The sequence below is a fragment of the Leopardus geoffroyi genome, chromosome C1 (assembly GCF_018350155.1).
Source record: "Leopardus geoffroyi isolate Oge1 chromosome C1, O.geoffroyi_Oge1_pat1.0, whole genome shotgun sequence".
In the NCBI taxonomy this organism is placed as follows: domain Eukaryota; kingdom Metazoa; phylum Chordata; class Mammalia; order Carnivora; family Felidae; genus Leopardus; species Leopardus geoffroyi.
In genome coordinates this window covers 46586625-46608755 of record NC_059328.1, presented here as the reverse complement: position 1 = coordinate 46608755, position 22131 = coordinate 46586625, and the positions used below count along the sequence as shown (strand labels likewise).

The 22131-nt window shown below is 44.6% G+C and overlaps 1 protein-coding gene across 22 annotated transcripts in view; it reads left to right on the top strand.

Annotated features, from left to right (window-relative positions):
• The window catches only part of DAB1 (DAB adaptor protein 1), a 1138859-nt gene that overhangs the window by 814902 nt on the left and 301826 nt on the right, over nucleotides 1–22131 (top strand). The window contains exon 1 of one of the 22 annotated variants that reach the window (XM_045477554.1): nucleotides 21642–21768. The exons of the other annotated variants lie outside the window; for them this stretch is intronic. The gene's annotated coding sequence lies outside the window, so the exon portion shown is untranslated. Of the gene's footprint in view, nucleotides 1–21641; nucleotides 21769–22131 lie in introns of those variants that run through there. 22 annotated transcript variants of the gene reach the window in all.

The following is a 22131-nucleotide window of genomic DNA, read 5'->3' as shown; positions in this document are numbered from 1 at the left end:
TCTTGGAAGTCTGACTGTATAAAGAAGGCAAGCTGAGTGTTGGAATTCCTGAGGGATGAGTCTCTGCTTAGCTAGGACTGGTAGTCATGGTGGTAATAGAATGATGATAATAATATATACCCAATAAGCTCTTGCTATGTGCCAGACTCGAGCGAAGCTCTTTAAAGGCATTATCAGTTAGTCCTCACGATACCGTAGAAGACACACATATTATGACTTCCTTCATTTGTCAGTTGAGGGACTGAGGCACAGTGAGGTTAAGTCTCTGCATCCTCGGGCTTGGTTGTGAATAACTAAAAATTCAACAGCACCTGGCCTGAACAAGCAATATGTTTCTTTTAATTGTAAAAATCCCACACAGAGAGTAAGCTGGTGCTGGTAAATCTGCTCAAGAAAGTCATCAAGAACCCAAGGTCCTCTGCCTGTTTGCTCCATCATCCTTAATGTGTAGTTTTTGTTCCTCATAAATGCAGAGTAGCTGCTGCAGCTCCAGTTTTCTCATATGTATCTCAAATCAGGGGGGAGGAGGAGAGCCGAAGGAGATGAGCAGTGGTGGCAGGGATAAACTTTTTCGGCTTTTGAGGCTTTCGGGAAAGGGCGGTGTTCATCTACATCTTCCTTGCCTCTGACTGGGGTGTACAACCAAACCTAGCTGAAAAGGAAGCAGGATTCTGGAATTTCACTTTATAGTTGAATGGGCACAGGTTACAGAGAAGGGTATTAGAAATTGAGTTAGTGAGCCAGGCCCCAGTCACCCTGCCAGTACATGGTGAAAGCTCCGTACTGGGGAGAGACTTAGGAATCTTGGACCTGCTATTTAACCTCTCTATGCCAATAATTTTCACTTGTAAAATAGGAATAATAAGGGTTTTTGAATAGTGGGGGTTTTGGGGGCGGATAAAATTAAGATAGTCCTCAGAAAGCAATTGCCATAGCGTCTGGCATATAGTTAAGCACACAGCAAATATATGTACTTACTGTAGTACATATATTTGTTCTTACTGTTACATTGTTACTGTTATTGTTAGCAGTTTCTGTGCCAGCGTTTATGAATGATGGGCAGGGGTGAGAGAGTCGGAGATGAAAAGGATGGGTGTTTACAGAAAGGCTCTTTAGATGGCTACAGAGATGAGGCTGCGTTCACTAGGAAGAGGAGAGGGAGGGCTGTTCCTGACGGAGGGAACAGCGTATGCTTAGCAGGTGCCAAGTCACACAAGGGTCACTCTGCACGGCCTGTTAAGAAACTGCATGTATTTCTAACACGCTGCAAAGTGGTGTGAGGGTCAAGGGCAGCCAGGCAGTCGTGAGCAAGGTTTCCTGAGTACCGCCTTTATGCTGAGCACCTCCCTATGCCCCAGGGACACAATGAACAGTGAGGTGAAGCCCCTGCTCTCCAGAAGCACATCACATCGACACTCGGTTTTCTCATTTGCCAAATGCGGGAAAAAAATGAAAGAAGCTTAAATTGTGTTAACCATCTGCTCTGTGACAGATTCAAGGGTAGATGTTTTGTGGATGTTGTCTCATTAAACTTCGAGGTCATTATTACTCTCTCCATGCGACAGGTGAGTAGAAGAGTCCACAAGCTGTCCAGGATCACCCAGCTAATAAGTACTACAGCAGGGATTCAGTTCAGATTTCTGACTCCGGAACCTGTGTGCTCTGCTTGCTGTACTGCTTCCAGAACCCTGGGTAGTACACGTACACACACACACACACACACACACACCTGGTGATGCAGCAGTACCTGAGAGCACCTTAGAGCCAGAGGCAATATAAACATCAAGACCTGGGATATTTTATTTTATTTTATTTTATTTTATTTTATTTTATTTTATTTTATTTATTTTTTTAATTTAATTTAATTTTATTTTATTCAATTTTATTTATTTTATTTTATTCTATTCCATTCTATTTATTTATTTTTTTTTAATTTTTTTAATTTATTGTATTTTTAAGAAAAGAGTAAAGTACTGTCTTTACTACTACAGTAAATTTCCAGAAGCTTGTCAATTCCTTCCCAGCCAAGCTGATTAGCCAGACTGGAGCCATCCAGGTTGCTTACACGAAGGAGGATGGCTTGATTGTACTTCAGCGCCTTAGTTGTCGTTGAGCTGCCTTCCTAAATATGATCCTTATTGCCCTGCTCACCCCTCTATAAACACCACTGCAATGAAAGCATAAAACATTAAAAACATCTCCTGGGTGACTGCTATTGCCTTTTGAATTAACACCAGAAATGCTCATTTGAGAGATGTGGTTTAACTCGAGCGATATTTCTTGACGGGTTAATGAATATCATATGTTATCCTTTAACCTAATATAACACCATCAATTATTTAGTTATTTTTATTGATTGACCTCTTCCAGATTATTTAATAGTAGATTTTTCACTATTTAGAAGATTTAATGCTGAGCACTCAGGCACCCTCTTTCGCTATTAAGGGGTGTCCTCTGAATATAGAGGGGTGGGTACACATTCTTATTATATTTTTTTTGGAAGAGACAAATTGCAGGTCATCCTGGAATTAGTGAACATGATGCATACATAACCATGTAAATCTAAACATAACAAGTTGAACTGCTGATGACACCGGAGACAGGGTTTCAAAGGGGCAGATAATCAAGCCTGCACAGAGTTACTGTTTAAATATGCAAAAAGCAGAAAGGCCATCCTGGAAAGAGAGAATGTGCATCAAAACTAGCACCAGTATAAAATACAAGCAATGGCCCGTAAAAGCACATGTGTCCCTGAGTTTGTAACCAAGAACTAGAAAGCAATATGAAACTGTGTTCCTTTAGCTTGTATTTTGGGACACGGTTTGTGTGTTCTCAGGGGCTCCTCATGGGCTGACAGGAAGGAAGGAGGAGGAGTCTGGAAGGCAGGCTGCCCGGGATCCATTTCTCTTGGGACACTAATTAGTTCCATGACCCTGGGATTGATTGGCCTGCAAAGCCACATCTCTTTCTTGACTAGAATCTAGCTCTCTTTACAATGGGCTCTGGCTGCTTCGTGGGACCTTATGCTGGGCTGGGAGAAGTTATGGAATGGAGAAGCATATGAATTATAGAATTACAGAAAGGTGGGATACTGGAAGGCCAGAAATTTTCTCATGCAGGAAGATGGAATTTGGAATTTGTTTCCAAAAGTGTTGTCAACATTAATAATTTTTCCTAAGGCCCTCCTTTCATGTCAGCCTATTATCACTCACCATAAGTTGATACTCCTATTAATTTTGTTAGAATAGCCAGAATTAATCTAGAGATTTCTAATATGCAAAGTAATACTTAGATAGATTCTTTCCTCTCTCATACCTTGCATGGGTATTTGTGATTTCAAACAGGTGTCCGACCTCCCCAAGTTTTCTCCCCGGTCGTTTTAAGTCAGTAAGGAAAACAAGAATCCTATCTTGGTCTTCAGGTATAGAAACTGGTGGAAGGCAGAGAGAACCGGGAGGTCAGAAGAGAGAGTGTTGAATCCTGGCACTTCAGTTGTTACTTTGTATATGTGCTGCCCAAGCGAGCACATCCAGTTGTTACTTTGATGACCTTAGGCAAATCATCTAAACTCCATGAAAGCCTTCACATCCATAATATTGAAACATTGAAATAAACCTGACCAAGAAAATGATAGAGGCATATAGTTCATTGAGGCATATGAAAGTCCTTATTACTGGGGAATATAGTGCTTGTGTGTAGGATTCTTCTAGCCTTGGGATAATGCCAACCACCTGCCTTCTTGGAGGCCACGTGGCCCACCTCCACAGTGGACACCTGTAATCTATTATGGCATTCTTTTCCATGAGCCAATGTGTAGCCTCAAAATTTCTTGTGGCACAGCCCTCCAGGTTGCCACTTGCCAGTTGATCAGATTTGGCAAGCCGGATGAAAACTCACATGCCATCCTAGACCTGGCCTAGATTTTGGGCCCAGACCTACCCTCAGCCTCCCTCCTTCTCTTCAGAGGTAGGCATTTCTCTGTTTTTGAAATCAGGTGATCTACCCAGAAAATTCATGAACCCAGCCACCTCTCAGAAGCTAGAAAGATGTGCTCCCTGTGGCTGATTAGGTGGCAGCTATGTGAAATATCACCCTGCAGGATGCACCAGCCATCATGGATAGCAGACAACCTGGTAAGGCCAAGCTATGTATATTTTTAGACCCAGGAGGCTCAATAGTATGTGGTTTGCAATGATTAGATACCTTCCCCCAAATAGGACCTGCTGGGGTCCTTAGAGACCCTACTTAAAATATGTCACTGAAGATTGTTTTTAAACATCCTAAAGGTAACTGAGACCTGAATTTCAGGCCCATCGGTCCCCAACATTCACGTTTTTCACTTTTTAGTCTCTTTGACTTTGAGGAAAATTAACTTTGGCAAAGTAAGTAATTTGGCTACATACATCTCAGGGGGCCACTAAGAAGCTGCCCTGTCCACAGGATGGGAATCCTTTTCTTCCCGTTTTGGTTCTGTTTTCTGGCAAGCTTATCGCCATTTCTCTTAGCGTTTACATTTCCCTTTCCTTGCCAAGGCACAGGAGATGTGTTCTGACACACGGCGTCATTTTAGTGATCGCTTAGCCTTCTTTTTGCTCCTTACTTCTCCCACGGCGGAGCTAATCATTTCTGGGGCTTGATGAGCAGGCTTGACTGCAGGCCTGAAGAGACCCTGTGTATAGCTCCAGAGGACTGGAAGATAGTTTCCTTGTGGGTCAGGGACAGATGCATTCCCACAGTCAGAGAAGTTAGCAACACATGCCTCCCTGACAGGAGGCTGGATTGCAGGAGGGCAGTCGTGGCGTAAGCCTGGAGGAGACTGATGCGCATTTCTGCCTTCTCTGAGGGCCCATACTCTAGATTGCTCAGCAGGCCTCCCAAATGTGGTCCTGCGCACGTAGCCCCACCTAGTTTTACTCGTAAAGATGGCCTCTTGTGGAAAAAGACTGCGCAGCACTGCCGGTCATGGACTCAGCGTCCCCATTCTGATATTCCTCTGTTAAAGTCAACCCCTAAGGTGATGGTATGTGGAGATAGGAATTTTAGGAGGCAGTTAAGTGTAGATGAGGCCATAAGGCTGGTGCCTTCACGATGGGATTAGCGCCCTTGTAAGAGGAGGCACCAGAGAGCTTGCTTTCTCTCCACTGTGTAAGGACGCGGCAAGAAAATGCTCTTTGCAAGGCAGGAGCAGCAGCCTCCACCAGAAACGGAATGTGCCGGTACCTTGATCTTGGACTTCCTAGACTTCATAACCGTGAGAAATAGCTGTGTGCTGGGTAAGCCGCTCACTGTCTGGTATGTTGCGGCAGCCCCAGCAGACTAAGACACTGCCTGCTCTGTCTTCGTAGAGAGTGTTGAGCAGAACACCAGGCACCAGTGCCAGGAGAGGACTCCTGCTTGTGGAGGATAGCAGAGATCATCACACTGGCAGCCACCAGGGACGAGAAGTCCAAACACTTCTGCCCACTGTGTGTTCGTATCACAGTCGCCACGGAAAACAGCACCGTCAGGCACCAGATGGATCAGTAGTGCGTACACAGAGAGAAGAGACAGAGCAGGGTCAGCTCCGATACCGGGCATCAGTCTCCCAAGGCCAGTGGGTCCCCTGGTGGTCAAAGCAGAGCCCTTGGCCTACACACACCCGTCTCTGTCTCAGTAGAAGAACCGTGACCCATCCCCCGTGCAGTCTGAAATACTGAAAGCTGGGTGCACACCCTTAAACAGAACAAAGGAGAGCACGCGGGGGCTGCAGCAGGGAGATCTTTCCCATACAAGGGGGTAAGCCCGGCACAGACGGTGTGGACTCTCTCTTTGTCAGCCCGTATTCCAGGCCCAACCCATTCCTATATGGCTGACCCAGGGTTTAAGTACTACATACATGCACAAGACTGACTTTCCCAACAGTCACAGCAGGCATGGTCACATCAAAGGCTCTGACAAGTCCAGGATTGGAGAGAGACCTTAACTCCATGCTGCTTCTACTCACCTGTCCAGAGAGCACATTTTCTTTTCTTTTTTTTTTTTTTTTCAACGTTTATTTATTTTTGGGACAGAGAGAGACAGAGCATGAACGGGGGAGGGGCAGAGAGAGAGGGAGACACAGAATCGGAAACAGGCTCCAGGCTCTGAGCCACCAGCCCAGAGCCCGACGCGGGGCTCGAACTCACGGACCGCGAGATCGTGACCTGGCTGAAGTCGGACGCTTAACTGACTGCGCCACCCAGGCGCCCCGAGAGCACATTTTCAAAGCACTTCCATGGGCTGGTTTTCTGGAGAAGTCACTTTGGGGAAAGTTGGATGAGGTCATAGTTTGCCCTCCTTTGCCTCCTGTTACCTTCAGAGTTTATGTCTGCATCAGGCAGAATGTGAGCATTATCCTTTTTGTTTGATCTTGAGCCTAGATGTCTTGAAGTTCCTGTCCACGGAAGAACTGGCCAGTTCATGGGCTGACCAGAGGAAGGTAGACTGAGTATACACAGCCCAACATTTTGAATATTAAGGGAAATTATGGAAAGGACCAGAGTGGTCACCTTATGGTGCAGGGTTAATTATCCCCAAACATTTCACTGCTGGACTGAGCTCCCTGAGGGAAAGGAGCGTGTCCTATTCATTATGTCCATGCCCAGCGGAAGCATAGAGCCCGAAGAAATCTCTCATAAGTGCCTGTTGAGTAAATGAAATCATTTGCAGGTGATGACAGATTCATACACCTTTAATACTGGAAAGAAGCCAAGCAATTAGTTAGCCCAAATTCATTTTAGAAACAAGGAAATAAAGAACCAGAAAAATGTTTGAAGACATCCTGGGCCGGTGATGTGGCCCTCGTGTTGCAGGTTTGGAAAAGAACAGTGAGGTCCAATTAGTTCTTGATTCTTTCTCTAGGGGAGGAGTGTATTCTCTGGGTTGGGACCTCATATGGGGATGGGTTTGCCCATTATTCCAGTTTACCTTTAGTAATTCACTTCAACGACTATTGTTACCTACTTATAGTGGCTGGCTGTCTTAGTTCAGGCTGCTGTATGAAGGATAATAATAAATAAAGTGCTGCGGGCTGAGTGGCTTGTAGACAACAGGAATTCGTTTCTCACAGTTTGGGAGTCTACAAGTCTGAGGGCAGGGTGCCAGCGGGTTCTCAGGGAATCACCTGAAACCCGAACAGAGCTACTACACACAGCGACTAGAGCATGGAGGAGGGGAGCCAGTGCCATGCTGGGCAGGTGTTGAAGGTAGTGGACAGGGGATGCAACTGTGAAAGTTTTTCACGGGATATAGAGTGTGGAGCATTGTCCTAAAGAATAACTGGAGGGTTGCTGGGAATGGGGGAGAAGAGAGCCAAACCGGGGCGAGTCTTGAGCAGAGGCTTAGAGGCTGAGAGGGAGGGTGGCTGCAGCACAGAGGAAGACACAGGAGGGAGGACAGGACCTTCAGAGCCCTGCCACACGAAGCCATTTAGACTGCGAGCGATCCCTGTTTCTTAGCCCTCCCCTCCAATGCACATAGCTAATGGAATGTTTTTTTATGGACTACAAGACCCACATTAACATGGTCTACTTTTAATGCCGTACAATGGGCGAAAATCTCTTGGTTTTATTGACTGCTTCTTTATCTGACTTTACCTAATTGGAAAATAAACAGATAAAATGATACCTTTACCACAGATGAATAATTCATGTTCTCTTTGTCTTTTTGTCAGAAAAGAAAGCCTAGCAGATCTGTCTTTAAATTAGGATATCTGGTAGATGAGAGAAAAATGTGAGCGATTAACTCCAAATTGAGTTCAGTGTGAATTTCTGAGAACCGGAGTCCTCCTCCGTAATGAAGTCTAGATTGGTTCACGTAACGGTTCACCTGGCTCTGGTGGAGCCCAAATTCAGAACATATGAGTGCTATTGACCTGTTAATTTGAAATGTTTTAATCTGCATAAAAATGGATTGTATTAATTGTTTCACATTAACCGGGGCTGACTGTAATGTCTGATTGAATTAGGCTGACTTTTCTCTTTCTTGGCTCCTTGCGGTTTCATTTGCCCCAAACACGAGTAACATTTCCCCATTCCGTGCCAATCATCTGAACAGGGTGGGCTGTGTGGCTCTCAGAGAGCCACCAACCTCCTGCAAATACAAATACCGACCATCCTCACTGACCACACTACTGGGCACCTCTCTGTGAAGCGTTCGTCTTTTCTAATGACTCTTGTATTTCTCCACTCCAATCTCACTGGCTTACATCATTTTCTCGGTATGTCAAATCTCGGTAAGTAAACTTTAACTCCTTACATCAATCTGTGCTTGAAAGAAAGTATTGGAAATAAAAAACCGATTTAATAAAAAACCGTAATTTTTGTTTTACACACATACTCTGAGATCTCACGTGGGCAGCATATCCTGCTGGACACAACGTAGTCGAACCTGGTTCTGGCCTTGGGGAGGTCACGGTCTGGTTCTGGTGGTATGGTTTAACTGTAGGAAAAGTCAATTAATAGTTCAAATCACCATTGAGGGGAAAGGAGGCCCCCAGCCAGATAACATTGCTAAATGAGTGGTGGAATCTGTGGGGACTAAGAAACACGTTCGTTCCTTAAATGTGCCTTGTGTTTTGTTTTCCCTTCCACGATTCTGAGGCTAGACCCCGTTCTTTGCTGGGTCTGGTATCTTTCTTCTGTATAACACAATGAAATCATAGCCTGTTCTGGGAGAGCCTTCCTCGGCCACCCCTACCCCTTGTCTGATTAAGTGCCCTCTTCTGGGCCCTCATAGCTCCTGTCAAACTATCGCTGTATTTATCTTACCATTTACTTGTCTCTTTCAATCAGCTGGGATGAAAGGTTCAACTTCAACTTCCAGCATGTAAGAAGGCAAGACTGAAGAGGGAATTTAGGGAGAATTAGATGATGTATCCCAGGCCACTGCTTCTCAACAGTGGTATGTGGACCAGCGGCATTAGCATCACCTGGCAGCGAATTAAAATTGCAAAAATCTCATGCTCCTCCTCAGACCTACATCATCTGAATTTTAGCAGAGCCCAGTTGATTCGTATGCATGTTAAAGCTTGAGAAGAACTGCACTGGCTTAGGCTACTGCTTCTCAAACTTGGCTACACATTGGAATCACATGAGGGTCTTGTAAGTAAGGAGGCTTGGGTCCCACCACAGACATTCTGATTTAATTGACTGGGGTTGTGGCCAATTAAAATCTCTCCAGGTGATGCTAATCTGCAGCCACCTGTGTGAGCCACCTCTGGGCTAGTGTTTCCCAGTTGCTATCACTGCCATTATCACGCTGTATTGTCTTTTTCATTTATGTGCCTGTCTTCCCTCCCTCTTAAGAGCAGAGACTCTTTTATATGTCCCAAGACTCTAATACAGTCTCTCTCACTGAATAATTATTTCTTAAAATGAATGGAAACAAACCTGAGTGAAGCCTTTAGTGTTGAATTTGAGGAAAACATCGGAGCAGACTTAGGGAAAAGACTAGCAATAGGTTGGATGAAGAATTGAAGGGGCGCCTGGGTGGCTCAGTCAGCTGAGCATCCGACTTCAGCTCAGGTCATGATCTCACAGTTCATGCGTTTGAGCCCTGCATCGGGCTCTGTGCTGACAGCTCGGAGCCTGGAGCCTGATTAGGATTCTCTCTGATCCTCCCCCACTTACACTCTGTCTCTGTCTCTCAAAAATAAATGAACAATAAAAAAATTAAAAAAAAAAAAAAGAATCGAAGCATGCAATTAATATAATAGGCAAAGAAAAAAAAAAAGATTCAGTGTTCCCCTTCTGGCCAAAGTTGTACAGGGTATGTCAAGTTGTCGGAAGGGGTGGGTGATCTTTTTTTTAACAGGAAGAGAGGAGACTTACAAGTTTAATTGACTCTAAGCCCTGGATGATGTGACCGTGACACTTAACCGTCCACTAAGAAAATCACAGTATGACTTTTCAAATGCATTGCTAGAAGTCGCCGTGTTGACTTGTACCGGGGATTGGACTGCTGTACCTCTAGGCACCACGCTTTGAGGAAGTAGTGAGCATTGTTGATGATATGGAAATCACATCATGGGAGGGGGTGCGTGGGAATGAATGCCTGGAGAGGAGAGGAAGTAGAGAGGACATGATTGCTTTTTTCAGAGCTGCCTCTTGTGTGGAAGAGAGCAGAACCATGCTGTGCTGCTCTACAGGACGTAGCTGGGGCCAGCGGAAGTCATGGAGGCAGAATTTGGCTCAACCTAGGAAAGACTTGTGCCAGTAAGAGCTGTCCAATAATAGAACCGGCTGCCTAGGGAGATGGTGTGAGCGAGCTCTCTATCTTTGGAAATGTTCTAGCAGAGCCTGGATGGCCATCTGTCATGGGTATTGTGGAAATATTCATGTATTCAGTGGATGCACAAAATTGTGTTGATGATGATAATAGTAGTAAATGTGACTACTATCTACTGAGTGCCGGTTAAGTGCCAGGTACTGTGCTTAGGCAAGTTTGTATCCATTATTCTCTTTAATCCTTCTATGCCTAAGGGAAAGTGACAATTACCTCTTCCACTTTACAGAAGAAATGGGTTCAGAGCTAGGGTTTGAACCCTGTGCTTTCTGACTTCAAAACACATAACCTTTTCAATATACCACCTACCTTTGATAGCTCCTCCATTGCTAAAATCCTGTCATTCCCAGTGTATTTAAATATTGGATTTGAAGTGACCTTTGTATGTCTATGTGGAAACGTTCCTGTGGAGAGCTGGACATGAAGGCTTGGGAGTTGAGGGAGTGGTCAGGATGGTAGATGGAGATTGAGTATGGTCTACCGAGAGGTGAGGGTCAATGCTGTTTGATTAAGATTCCCAAGGTAATGACTACAGAGAGGAGGAGTCAGAATGGGCTGACTCCCTCACATGTGCTGTTAGAAAGTCAAACCCAAGGGAATGAGACCTGCTTTCCAAGTAGGAACGACTGGATTATCACTGCATGTTGGAAGCCTGATTTTTTAAAATTATTTTTAATGTTTGTTTATTTTTGAAAGAGAGAGAGAGGCAGAGAGAGATGGAGACACAGAATCCAAAGCAGGCTGCAGGCTCTGAGCTGTTCGCACAGGGCCCGCCATGGGGCTCGAAGCCAGGAGCCGCAAGATCATGACCTGAGCCGAAGTCAGACTCTTGATCAACTGAGCCACCCAGGCACCTCCCCCACCATCTTAAAAGATTTTTTTAAATGTATGTTTAGTTTTGAGAGAGAGAGGGAAGCCTGAATTTTAAGCTCAGTAAAATGTGAATGCTTCTATAAATTTTCAGATTCTGGATGGAAACAATCCAAGTCAAGGGCTGAAATTGGAGTCAGTATGATATAGTGACTCAACGTATAGCCTCTGGGTTGATATCTGGACACTACTTCTCCCTAGCTATGTGTTCTTCTACACATTACCTTCCTATGCCTCAATTTCATCATCTGTAAAATGGGGATAACATTGTCTCCCCCCCCCCATAGGTTTATCATGAAGCTTAAGTAAAATAATGTACATAAAGTATTTGAACAGTGGCTGACACGTGGTAAGCGCTTGGTGTTTATATTCAGATTAGTTATCAAATCTAAGTAAACCCTAAGTACCACAAATGGAATGGTTTCCTTAGGACACTCAGTTGTCTAGGAATTCAGCTTACATTTTTTTTTTTTTGAATTAAAATGCACAGCCGATACCTTTAGTTGATCAAGCATTGTAGCTTGATATTTCAGTCCATTTTGTTGCAGCTTCTAGACTGTATGAATCTACTTTCCCATTAGAATACAGAGTGTGTCTACTGTACAGAACTGAGGCAGCCTAAAGGAGAGGTCAGAAGAAGGACTTTGCAGTCACACTGCCTGGGTTTAAATTCTGCCTTCATCATTTACCAGCACTGTGACCTGGGGCAATTCGCTAGTCACTCAAAGCCTCAGTTTCTTTCTTATAAAATGGAGATGGTAGTAATACCTCCCTCATTACAGTTTATCAGTCAAATGAGATTACATGTGTCGAGTGCTTGGAACAGTGCCCCGGGATCTTCCACATAGTAAGCATTCAATAAATGATGATGATGATACACGTATCTCGTAAAACACAGGAACTCAAAATGCCCTGGGGTTCGCACTGTATGTATCAGTGTTAATGATAGAATCCTGTAGTTTGCATGCATAATCTGTGGACAGGTTTCTCTGTGAGCAGAGACTTATAGTTTGGGGGATGACCATGGGTGACGGCTCCTGAAATCGTAGGCAAGACTAAGAGCTATGCCTGTCTTTATGGAGAAAATCAATACGCTTTCATTAGTCACTGTGTGACCTTATAAAGTTTAAGAGGTGTTAGCATAAGTACCCTGAATGGAACGTGAGACTGTTAGTAACAGAAAACTGAGAACATGGTCAACACTGGCTTCAGGAATAAAGTCATTTTGTCATCTCCTATAAGAAAGAGTCAGAGGTGCGTGGTCCCAAGATCGGTACAGTAGTTCCAAGATGTTATCAGGGTTCAAGTTCTTTCTTTTTGCTCTGTGCCATCCTTAGATTGATTGCTTCATGGTCCCAGGATGGCTGCCATAGGAGCAAGTATCACATCCTTCTATAACTTCGCTGAAAACAGGAAGAAGCCAGGGCAGCCAGGATGGTACAACAGAGCTTTCATTATTTGTCTCCTTTCTTTTATCAGAGGTGAAAACAAAACAAAAAACAACTTCCCAGAAATAACTCCCACAAAGCGAGATACTGCCATCCCCCGTGACTCTTGATTTGTCTGAACTGGATCACATTGCCATTTCCAGCCAGAAGGGAGGCTAAGAGATTATCTGCCTTTTCGGCATCTCTAAGGGAGGTGGACAAGGAGAAAAGGCAGTGTGGGTTAAGAAGTTTTCTAACGTCAGTGCACCAATGAAAACGTGAGTGTTCATGTGCCACAGAAAGGTCACACAAAGTATTTGAATTTGATTGTGGGGGAGAGAGAGTTATTTGGTAAGAAATGGACAACACCCAGAGAAAGGAACTGGGGAATTAGGGAGGGCTTTGAATGCCTTCAGTTTGCCTTATCCTATAAGCGGGCGACATTCATCAGTGAGTAATGTGGAGGAAGTGCCTGGATTCTAAATATGTGAGTGGAAAAATTGCCACAGAAGAGTCATCCAATTGCTCTTGTTTGCAGCTGCTGATTCTGACCCAGATCTGCCCTCCCCCAGTCCTCAGCTGCTGATCCTAGCTCTGGGGAGCTGGAGCGTGAGCTCTGCCAGGCTGAAGATGCCCATTTCCATAGCTCTCCCACTACTCTCCAAACAAGCTGTTCCTGGAGACAGGGGAGAGCACGCTCCGTAGTAACAGGCCTAGTAATTAGCGGCCGCCCTAGGGCCTTGCAGCACTTCTAAAAAGACAAGGTGATTCAATAAGTTCTGTCACTACCCCCTGAGAGTTTCCCCAGACAGAGGGACAGGTGGGGCTCTCCATTGCTAATGACCTGGAGCCCTTTACCCTGCAGTCTTTTCCGAGTGCGGGCTGGGAGATGTGGGACAAAAGCAAAACAGGTGGGCATTGAGTCTGCGTGTCTGCTCTTGATGGGAGAGCTGTTTTTATACATGCTGTCGGCAAATTGCGCTGCCCTGAAGGGTAGGCAGAGAACCCAACAGAAGTGTAGCAGTGAGAATGATATCTTGCCATTTGCAACTACGTGGATGGAACTGGAGGGTATTATGCTAAGCGAAGTTAGAGAAAGACAAATATATGACTTCACTCGTAACAGGACTTTAAGACACAAAACAGATGAACACAAGGGAAGGGAAGCAAAAATAATATAAAAACCGGGAGGGGGACAAAAACGTAAGGGACTCTTAAATATGGAGAACAAACAGAGGGCTACTGGAGGGGGGATGGGAGGGGGGGATGGGCTAAATGGGGAAGGGGCATTAAGGAATCTACTCCTGAAATCATTGTTGCACTATACGCTAACTAACTTGGATGTAAATTAAAAAAATAAATACAAATTAAAAGAAAAAAAGTGCGGCCGTACAGTCCTGTCTGAATGAATATGCAAAATGTGAAGATGCTGTGCAAAATGCAAACTGTGCCCCATCTCCTCAGTCTTTAATCCAGAGGCTCAACAACTGGAAGATCATTCATTTGTTTTCATATTCATTGGTAAATAAAAAGTTGGAAGTTTAATAACGCATTTATCATATTGAGTCAAAATGCTCTAAATTACTATAATAATTATTTTCCTCAATAGGCAGTGGAAGAATAGGGTAAGATCAGGGATTAGGTTAAGGTAAGATCTCTCCTGGGAGTTAGAGCCTCACAGAGGCAACTGGAACTGATTCTGGAAGGCTGAGTAGGAATTTGCCAGGCTTATGGAGGTAGGCAGAGGTCTCGGAGATATCAGGACTTTGCAATGTTTGTTTGTTTATTTTGAGAGAGAGAGAGAGAGAGAGAGAGAGAGAGAGAGAGAGAGAGAGAGAGAGAAAATGAGCACAAGCATGGGAGGGCCAGAGAGAGCCAGAGACACAAAATCTAAAGCAGGCTTCAGGCTCTGAGCTGTCAGCACAGAGCCCGATGCGGGGCTCGAACTCATGAGCTGTGAGATCATCACTTGAACCAAAGTCAGACGCTTAGCCAATCCAGGTGCCCTCGTCAGGGCTTTTATGTAGGGTATTTCAGACGGAGGAAAATCATCTAAAGGGCATAAATTTGTAAAATGCAGATGAGCATCTGATACTATGTTTACTTAGCGCTTCTCTCCCCTTCTTCTTCAGAAAAAAAAAAAAAAAAATCCCATTTTCTTCTCCTAGAGATGGTTCGACACTGCACAGTTGCATGGTTGGAATCGATCTAGCTAGCATTCAGCTCTAGTCAGCTGGTCTGGGAGTATCATCTCTGGGATTTTTTAAAGTTGCAGCTGGGCGAGAGCTTTCTTCCAGTCAGCTCATCACTAGTGATAAACTGAGAGGTAAGGCAAGGGACTTGTTGATGGCTCTGAGCCTGCCATTTCGAAATACTCCTGACTATAAGAGACAGAAACCCAGTTCAAGCAAGCATAGATCAGAGGCATGGGTTGTAAAAATTTGCATAAGCATGGGCCCCGAGTCTCTCATTTCTGTGTTTGCAGGCAGACTGGATACTTCCAAATGGTGGCAATCAGGATCAACAATGACTTCCATATCCCACTTTTCACTGGGGTAGGAGGGAGGATAGGAGACAGAAAAAGAAAAGAAGCAATACAATTGAGTAAATAAGAAAATCTGAAAGAAAGACCAGAATGATGGAATGTTTCTCAAATGTTGATAGACCTATAAATCTGCTGGAAATCTTCCTGTCGTGCAGATTTTGACCAAGTATGTCTGGAGTGACCCCAAAGATTTGCATTCTAACAAACTCCCATATGATATTAATGCTGCTGGTTCAGTGACCATGCTTTGAGTAACAAAGTGTTCATAGAGAACGTTTAGGATTGGAGAAAATCGGAAAAGCTGGTGCAGTGTAGTTGTATGAGAAGCAGGTAAAAGTGAGTTGTAAATTTCAGCAGGCCCATGGAGGTGACCGTTAAGCAAACTTGAAAAAGGTAGTTGTATTGACATGATTTAAAGAAATGGGCTATTTTCTGTTTTAAAAGCATCTACTAACTATTGCCACATAACAGATTGCCCCCAAACTTCGCATCTTAAAGCAGCAAACGTTTGTGGTTCCAGTTTCAGTGGGTGGCCTTAGCTGGGTGCTCTTGCTCAGACTCCGTCGTAAGGCTGCAGGCAGGGTGTTGCTCAGGGCTGCTGCATCCGTTTCCAGGCTCAGATCTGTTTCCAAGTTCACTCCAGTAGCTGTTGGCAGGCCCCAGTTCTTTACAGACTCCCTCAGTTCTTGGCCACACAGGTCTTTCCATAGGGCGGCTCACAAACATGGCAGCTGGCTTCCATCAGAGCAAGCAAACAAGAGGGCAAGAGATGGCCAGCCAGAGGGCAGCCAGCGTCTTTCCGTAACCTAGTTTATGAAGTGATCTCGCTTGTGCCGTATTCTGATTATTAGAAATGAGCCACTGGGTTCAGTCCCGCTCGGGGAGGAGATTATCAAAGGCATGGATCCCATGAGGCTGGCATTGCTGGAGGCCATTGTAGAGGCTGCCTACCACAGCATGCCTTTGCCTATTACCTCAGAACCTGGTGGCTTGTGCTCTTATACGGGTGGTGGTTATTGCCAGTTTGTTTAGCAAAGAGGATCATGGGAGTTTCTTGGCTCCCAGTAGAAACCAGGATTGGCCCAAATGGTTCTGACTAAGCTTGAGTTGGCTTTGGCTGATCTGCAACTTCTGAGGTGTGTCCAAACCAGTTTCTGCTTTCCAAGACATCTGGGCAGAGGCTGGTAGGCCACCTGAGAGCTTGTGGGCAGCTGAGCTCTGACTGACCCCCTGGCCATTTTAATGCTACCAGTAAAATTGCCTGAGGAGCCTGCCAAGGAGACAGATGCTGCTGCTGGAGAAACACCTTCTGTAGACTGGCATTTGTCTGGTAATTGCTCTCCAAGAGAAAATAAGCTCTTCACGTGAGGGGGAAAGCGGATGGTGCCTGATTGTCTAGTATAGAGATCATTTAGAACAAGTGCTGCAAAGAAAATGCAAGAGATATGATTAAAAAGAAGGCGGCCACTGTATAGATCTAAAGTTAGGCTCTTTAAGCAAGTGACCAACTCAGGAAATGCTTCTTGTTTTCCAGGCATACGCTAATACACAGTGAATTGAATTATGTGCAGACTACCTCAACCTGTTGCCTCACCCCTGCTTCTTTCACAGTCCTATTTCTTTGGCAGTAGTGAGAGCCATTGTTTCCTTCTGGCTTATGGGCTCATAAGGCAGTAGAAACAGCCCTGGCTGAGACTGGCAACAGGCCTCACCATTTGCCAGGAGGGGATTCCAGCTTTTGTCCAGAGTTGTCTCATCTTTACACTGGGAGGGTAGCACTTCTCTCGTGAAGCAGTCTTACAGATTAAGTGCAGCCAACACCAGGAAAATTTCCTTGCCATTTGGTAAATACTTAATACAGAGTGTCTTTAGAGCTTCTGTACTTCAAATAACACCATGGGAGGAACTTGAAATGCTAAGTCCTCCAACACAGATGGGGAAGCCAGAGATCATAGTTAAGTGTTCCACTCATTCATCCAGTCATTCCCGACCCCCCCACCTACCAATCAAGCCCAGCCAGCCATCCAGCCAGTGTTTATTGAGGTGTTCTCTTTGACTATACTATTCTCATCAGAGTGGCCATAAGGATGAACAAGTCAGGAAAATGTCCTGCCCTTGAGGGCTTCAACAGACAGTGAACAACACGCATTATTGATATATTTGAGATGAAATAACTACTGTAAAATAGAGGTGGAAATGAGAGGGAGTGACTGGCAGGAGGGACCTGGGGAGGCTGCTGTAGGGTGGGTGATCTGGGAAGGGCACTTGAAAGAAGTGCCATTTCAGAGGAGACCTGTGAGATAAGAAGGGACCAAGAGAAGGAACAATGTGAAAAGACCCAGAAGGAGAAAGAACAGAAAGATGGCCAAGGTGGGCATTTCCTAGATCAGGTGGGATATTTATAGTTATGCCAGGGAAAAATTTTGGTTTAAACACATTATGGAACTTCTGGTCATAAAAGCAAAACAGGTTTCCTTTCAAAAGATCTTTCCAAGATCTTAATATACTAATCTTTGGTATGATTTTTCAAGGGATTGAGGACCACTGTCTTATGAAGTACTTTCAGAACTATTTAACTGTGGATTTTCCCAGCCTTCCTTCCATCTGTCCTTCATTCCATCTGTCCATCCCTTACCTATTTTTTATTTTAGGTTATTTATTTATTTATTTATTTATTTATTTATTTATTTATTTATTTATTTTTGAGAGAGGGGTGGAGCAGCAGAGGAAGAGAGAGAGAGAGAGAGAGAATCCCAAGCAGGCTCTGCACTGTCAGTGTGGAGCCTGATGCAGGGCTCAAACTCATGAACCATGGGATCATGACCTGAGTTGTAATCAAGAGTCTGGCACTTAACTGACTGAGCCTCCCAGGTGCCCCGCCCTTACTTATTTTTAAAAAGCATTCTTGAGGAATAGAGTTCTGTGGGAAACCTTGGGAAATTGCTTAGGGAATCTTTGAGCCTCACATCATCCCTCTCATAGGTCCCTGCTGTAGTAAAAGGGGGCTGGGGCTTGTAGTGTGAAGGACTTGCCAGGTCTCTGTTGGGAGTGAGTCAGATCTGCAGGGCCACGCCTGGCTTTCCCAAGTGCAGCGGACTTCCCAGAGCTCTGTGCCCCAGCTGCAGTGTCAGCCCATACAACCAGGGGCATTGACTTTTTTTTTTTTTTAAGTGTTCTGATATTTTTATATTTTCAAAAAATTCATAGCAAAGAAAGACAGTTTCCGTAAAGTATCTCTTCGGTGGGAAGATGTTTCCTTTTAAGCTCACTGTCATTATTCAGTACGTGCATCTATTGAGTGATGCCCATGTTGCACAGCTATTGGGAGATTTCGAGGTGTTGATAAAGAGTAAGTCACAGAGTGAACAAACTCACACCTCTTCTTCCAAATGGCTCATAATCCTGTTTTCTTTGAAGAATGGCTAAGTTACATTTTCTGAGTAATAACAATGGTACAATATTAAGAGCCACTGAATGGCTGCTGGATACCATGCGTGGTGCGAGGGGCATTACAGGTTAAACCACTAATGCTCAGAACGTGTTGGGAAGTAGGTGCCAACAGTTTGTATTTTTTGGCGAAGGAACCGTGGTCGACCTAGCTGTTAGCACGGCAGCACCGTGCCTCAGGCCTCACAGTACTTTCAGGAGCCCACAAAAGTGTTTTGATTTCTCTTCAAGTCAGAAAAAGAAATGACCTTTTAGTCCCAGAATATAATTTTTAACATTTCTTTATGGTGGAAAGGGCCATGGAGGACAAAGTGCTTGGGGGCCTCTGACCGTCACAAGGTGGGGACTCTGGGATGGCTCAAGAAGTTGCAGCTTGCTCAGAGCCGTGCAGGGGAGATGGGCACAGACCAGTCCTAAACCTGTGTTCTTACACCCTAAAGGCTTCTCCTCAACTGGCTCTACCCCAGTCTGACGTTTAGGCTAAGCGTTCTTTCCACAGAAACAGCAGGTGCCTGCAAAGTGAAAAAAAAAGTTAGAGAAGGAAGGAGCCAAACCGTGAGAGACTCTTAAAACCTGAGAATAAACTGAGGGTTGATGGGGGGTGGGAGGGAGGGGAAAGTGGGTGATGGGCATTGAGGAGGGCACCTGTTGGGATGAGCACTGGGTGTTTTATGGAAACCAATTTGACAATAAATTTCATATTAAAAATAATTAATTAATTTTACCCTAGTTTGAGATTCTAGCTTTTGAGCAACTACCAAGTGGAAGACCCCAAGTTAAGGGCTGGGGGTTTGTTGTGGGGATCAAATGAAATCATGGATGGTAAACTGCCATGTAAATCTTACTGGCTTTCATGTTAATGGAGAATAATAGCTCTCAGTTACTAAGAAACTATCATGTACCTTTATATACTTTTTTTGCTGTATGATAATACAACAAGGCAAATTTTCATATTACATTTTGGAGATGAGAAAGTTAGGCTCAGACAAGTTAAGAAGCAGTACGTTTAGAGCCAGTAACTAAGCTTGAGACCAACTTTACCTCATGGTCTGTGATTTTTTTTTTTTTTTCAACGTTTATTTATTTTTGGGACAGAGAGAGACAGAGCATGAACGGGGGAGGGGCAGAGAGAGAGGGAGACACAGAATCGGAAACAGGCTCCAGGCTCCAAGCCATCAGCCCAGAGCCCGACGCGGGGCTCGAACTCACGGACCGCGAGATCGTGACCTGGCTGAAGTCAGACGGTTAACTGACTGCGCCACCCAGGCGCCCCTGGTCTGTGATTTTTATCTTCGTCATCACCATCATGCTATTGTTGCCGTTGTTTCAAGTCAACTGAGAAGAAAGAGAAAGATGCATAAATACAGCATACTGACACAGTATCAAGTTAAATCGGCTTGAGTTGAGGCGTCCACTCGTGATCTTGACCTGGATATAATAGATCCTGTTGGAAATAAATGATGTGAGACATTCCAGGGAGAAAAGCAACCAGAAAATGTGACCTTGTGATGCGTTGAACTGAATCTTAATTTATTGGGAACAAGGTCCAGTGCCATAAACATGTGCTGAACAGCGTAACTGATGTACTTTCCTCTCCTTCAGGTGGGCTGAAGGCAGGAAGTCTTCCTTTTGAGAAGGAATAACCCGTCATTCTGAGATCGCTACCAGAGAGTTTGATGTCTTTCTGTCTCTCTTTCTCTCTCTTTTTTTTTTTTCCTTGAAGTTTGACTCTCTAAGTCTCGGGGATTCAATGACCTAGATGACTGCCTCAGTTTCCCAGCATGATCATGCTTCTGGAACCCAGACTCACCAAGAGAAGTCAGACAGGTTTAATCTTGGTACCCTTGGGTTGGGGAGCCTCCCCACGTGGACTGCCCAGCTCTCATGATGGGAGAGAGCACTTGGTTCCACTGTGCCACGGAACACACTGTCTCCAGGGCAGCCACAGCCATGACATGGCCGTGTGGCCCTTCCCATTACCACACTTCACTTCTAGCCATGCATTTCCTGGACCCACAACACAAGCAACTCAGGATTGTGGCTTTTAAAATCACAAAGGCCTGCATTCAAATCCTGATTGTAACACTGCCTGTGTTTTCTTGAGTAAGACCTTCACTCTCCATGTCTGTTTTTTTTTTTTTTTTTTTTTTTTGTCTGTAATGTGAAAATAATGAAAATATTAAACCTGTGTGGTGGTTCTGTGGAGGAAGAGAGACGACACACGGGAGTCTAGCATTTTGAAAACATCTTAAGGGATGATTCAGAAGTAGGATTAGTGGGATGGACGAGATGAGATTATTATTGTTCTGGTTCTGTAAATGAGTAAATGGAGTCTCACCAAAGTTTTATTTTCCCAGGATCGCATGACTAGTAACTGAGGAAGCCAGTTCTGAAAAACCAAACCTTATGGTCAGAACTACTGCTAGATTGTAGTCTCCTTGAGAGCAAAGACCCCGTGGTTGTGTTTCCAGGCTGTGGCTCTGGCCTCCAGCTCTTGCCCTCACCCTTAACTTCCGTCTTCCCTCTCTTCCATACTAGCCACCTCACTGACCTTCAGAAATACTTCTTTCTGCCTCAGCGATTTGGGGCTTACTGTTCCTGCCTGAAATGGTCTTCCCTCAGATAGTGATCTGTATGGCACGCACCTTTGCCTTCTTAAGTTATGATGCAGTATCATCTCAGTGAGGACTCCTTTGACTGCTCATTTAAAAAAATGTACCTCCTTGCAGCACTTCTCATTCCCCTCCCCTTCCGTATTTCTCTTCATAGCATTTCCCGACATCTGATATACTGTGTACTTGACTTCTTCCTTTGTTACCAGCTGCCGTCCTCCACTAAGACAAACACCGCAACCCCAGAACTGAACAGTGCGTAGCAAACAGCCTATAGTCAGGAAATTAAACGATGTGTTGATTGAATGAGTAAAAAAATGCATTCGGAGGAGAGGGGGCCTGTGTTTGAATGCCCTTTGCCCTGGTGATGTTGATGGCTGAACATGTAACTGCTTCTCCCCATGTGATTATGCCTTGCCCAGCCTCTTCTCTGGCAGTTGCCGACTCTGTAATTGTGATCCCAGCCGTGTACTTTGTCCTTTCTTCTTTGTGGGGTGGCTCTGAGCTTCTACAAGAGCCAGGACAGCTGTCTCCAGGAGCTGAGCTTTGTAACATGACCACATGGGTAATGTAACGTTTAATTTAATTTTTTTTTTCATCTCTGAGTAGAGCTCTTTATTAGAAATTAATTTGCTCAGGTTGTTAGGTTTTGTTTGCTTTTAGCATGCTGAGGTTATTTCCCCTGGGTAGGAGATGGTTCTCCGAGCTCTTTCTCGCCTGTGCCTCAGGTTCTAGGAAAATGCTTTCTGGAATGTCACTCTGTGAAGCTGAGCTTTGGTAAATTATGTTTTGAACAGAGGGCTCCTTCTACAGTGTGTGCAGAAGTCTCACTGCTCTTTAATTCTTTTAAAGGTTTCTTGTGTGCTTTTTGAAATTTCAAAAATAACTTGTTCTTGGAGCAGGAATCCTGCGAAAGTAAATGATGTTA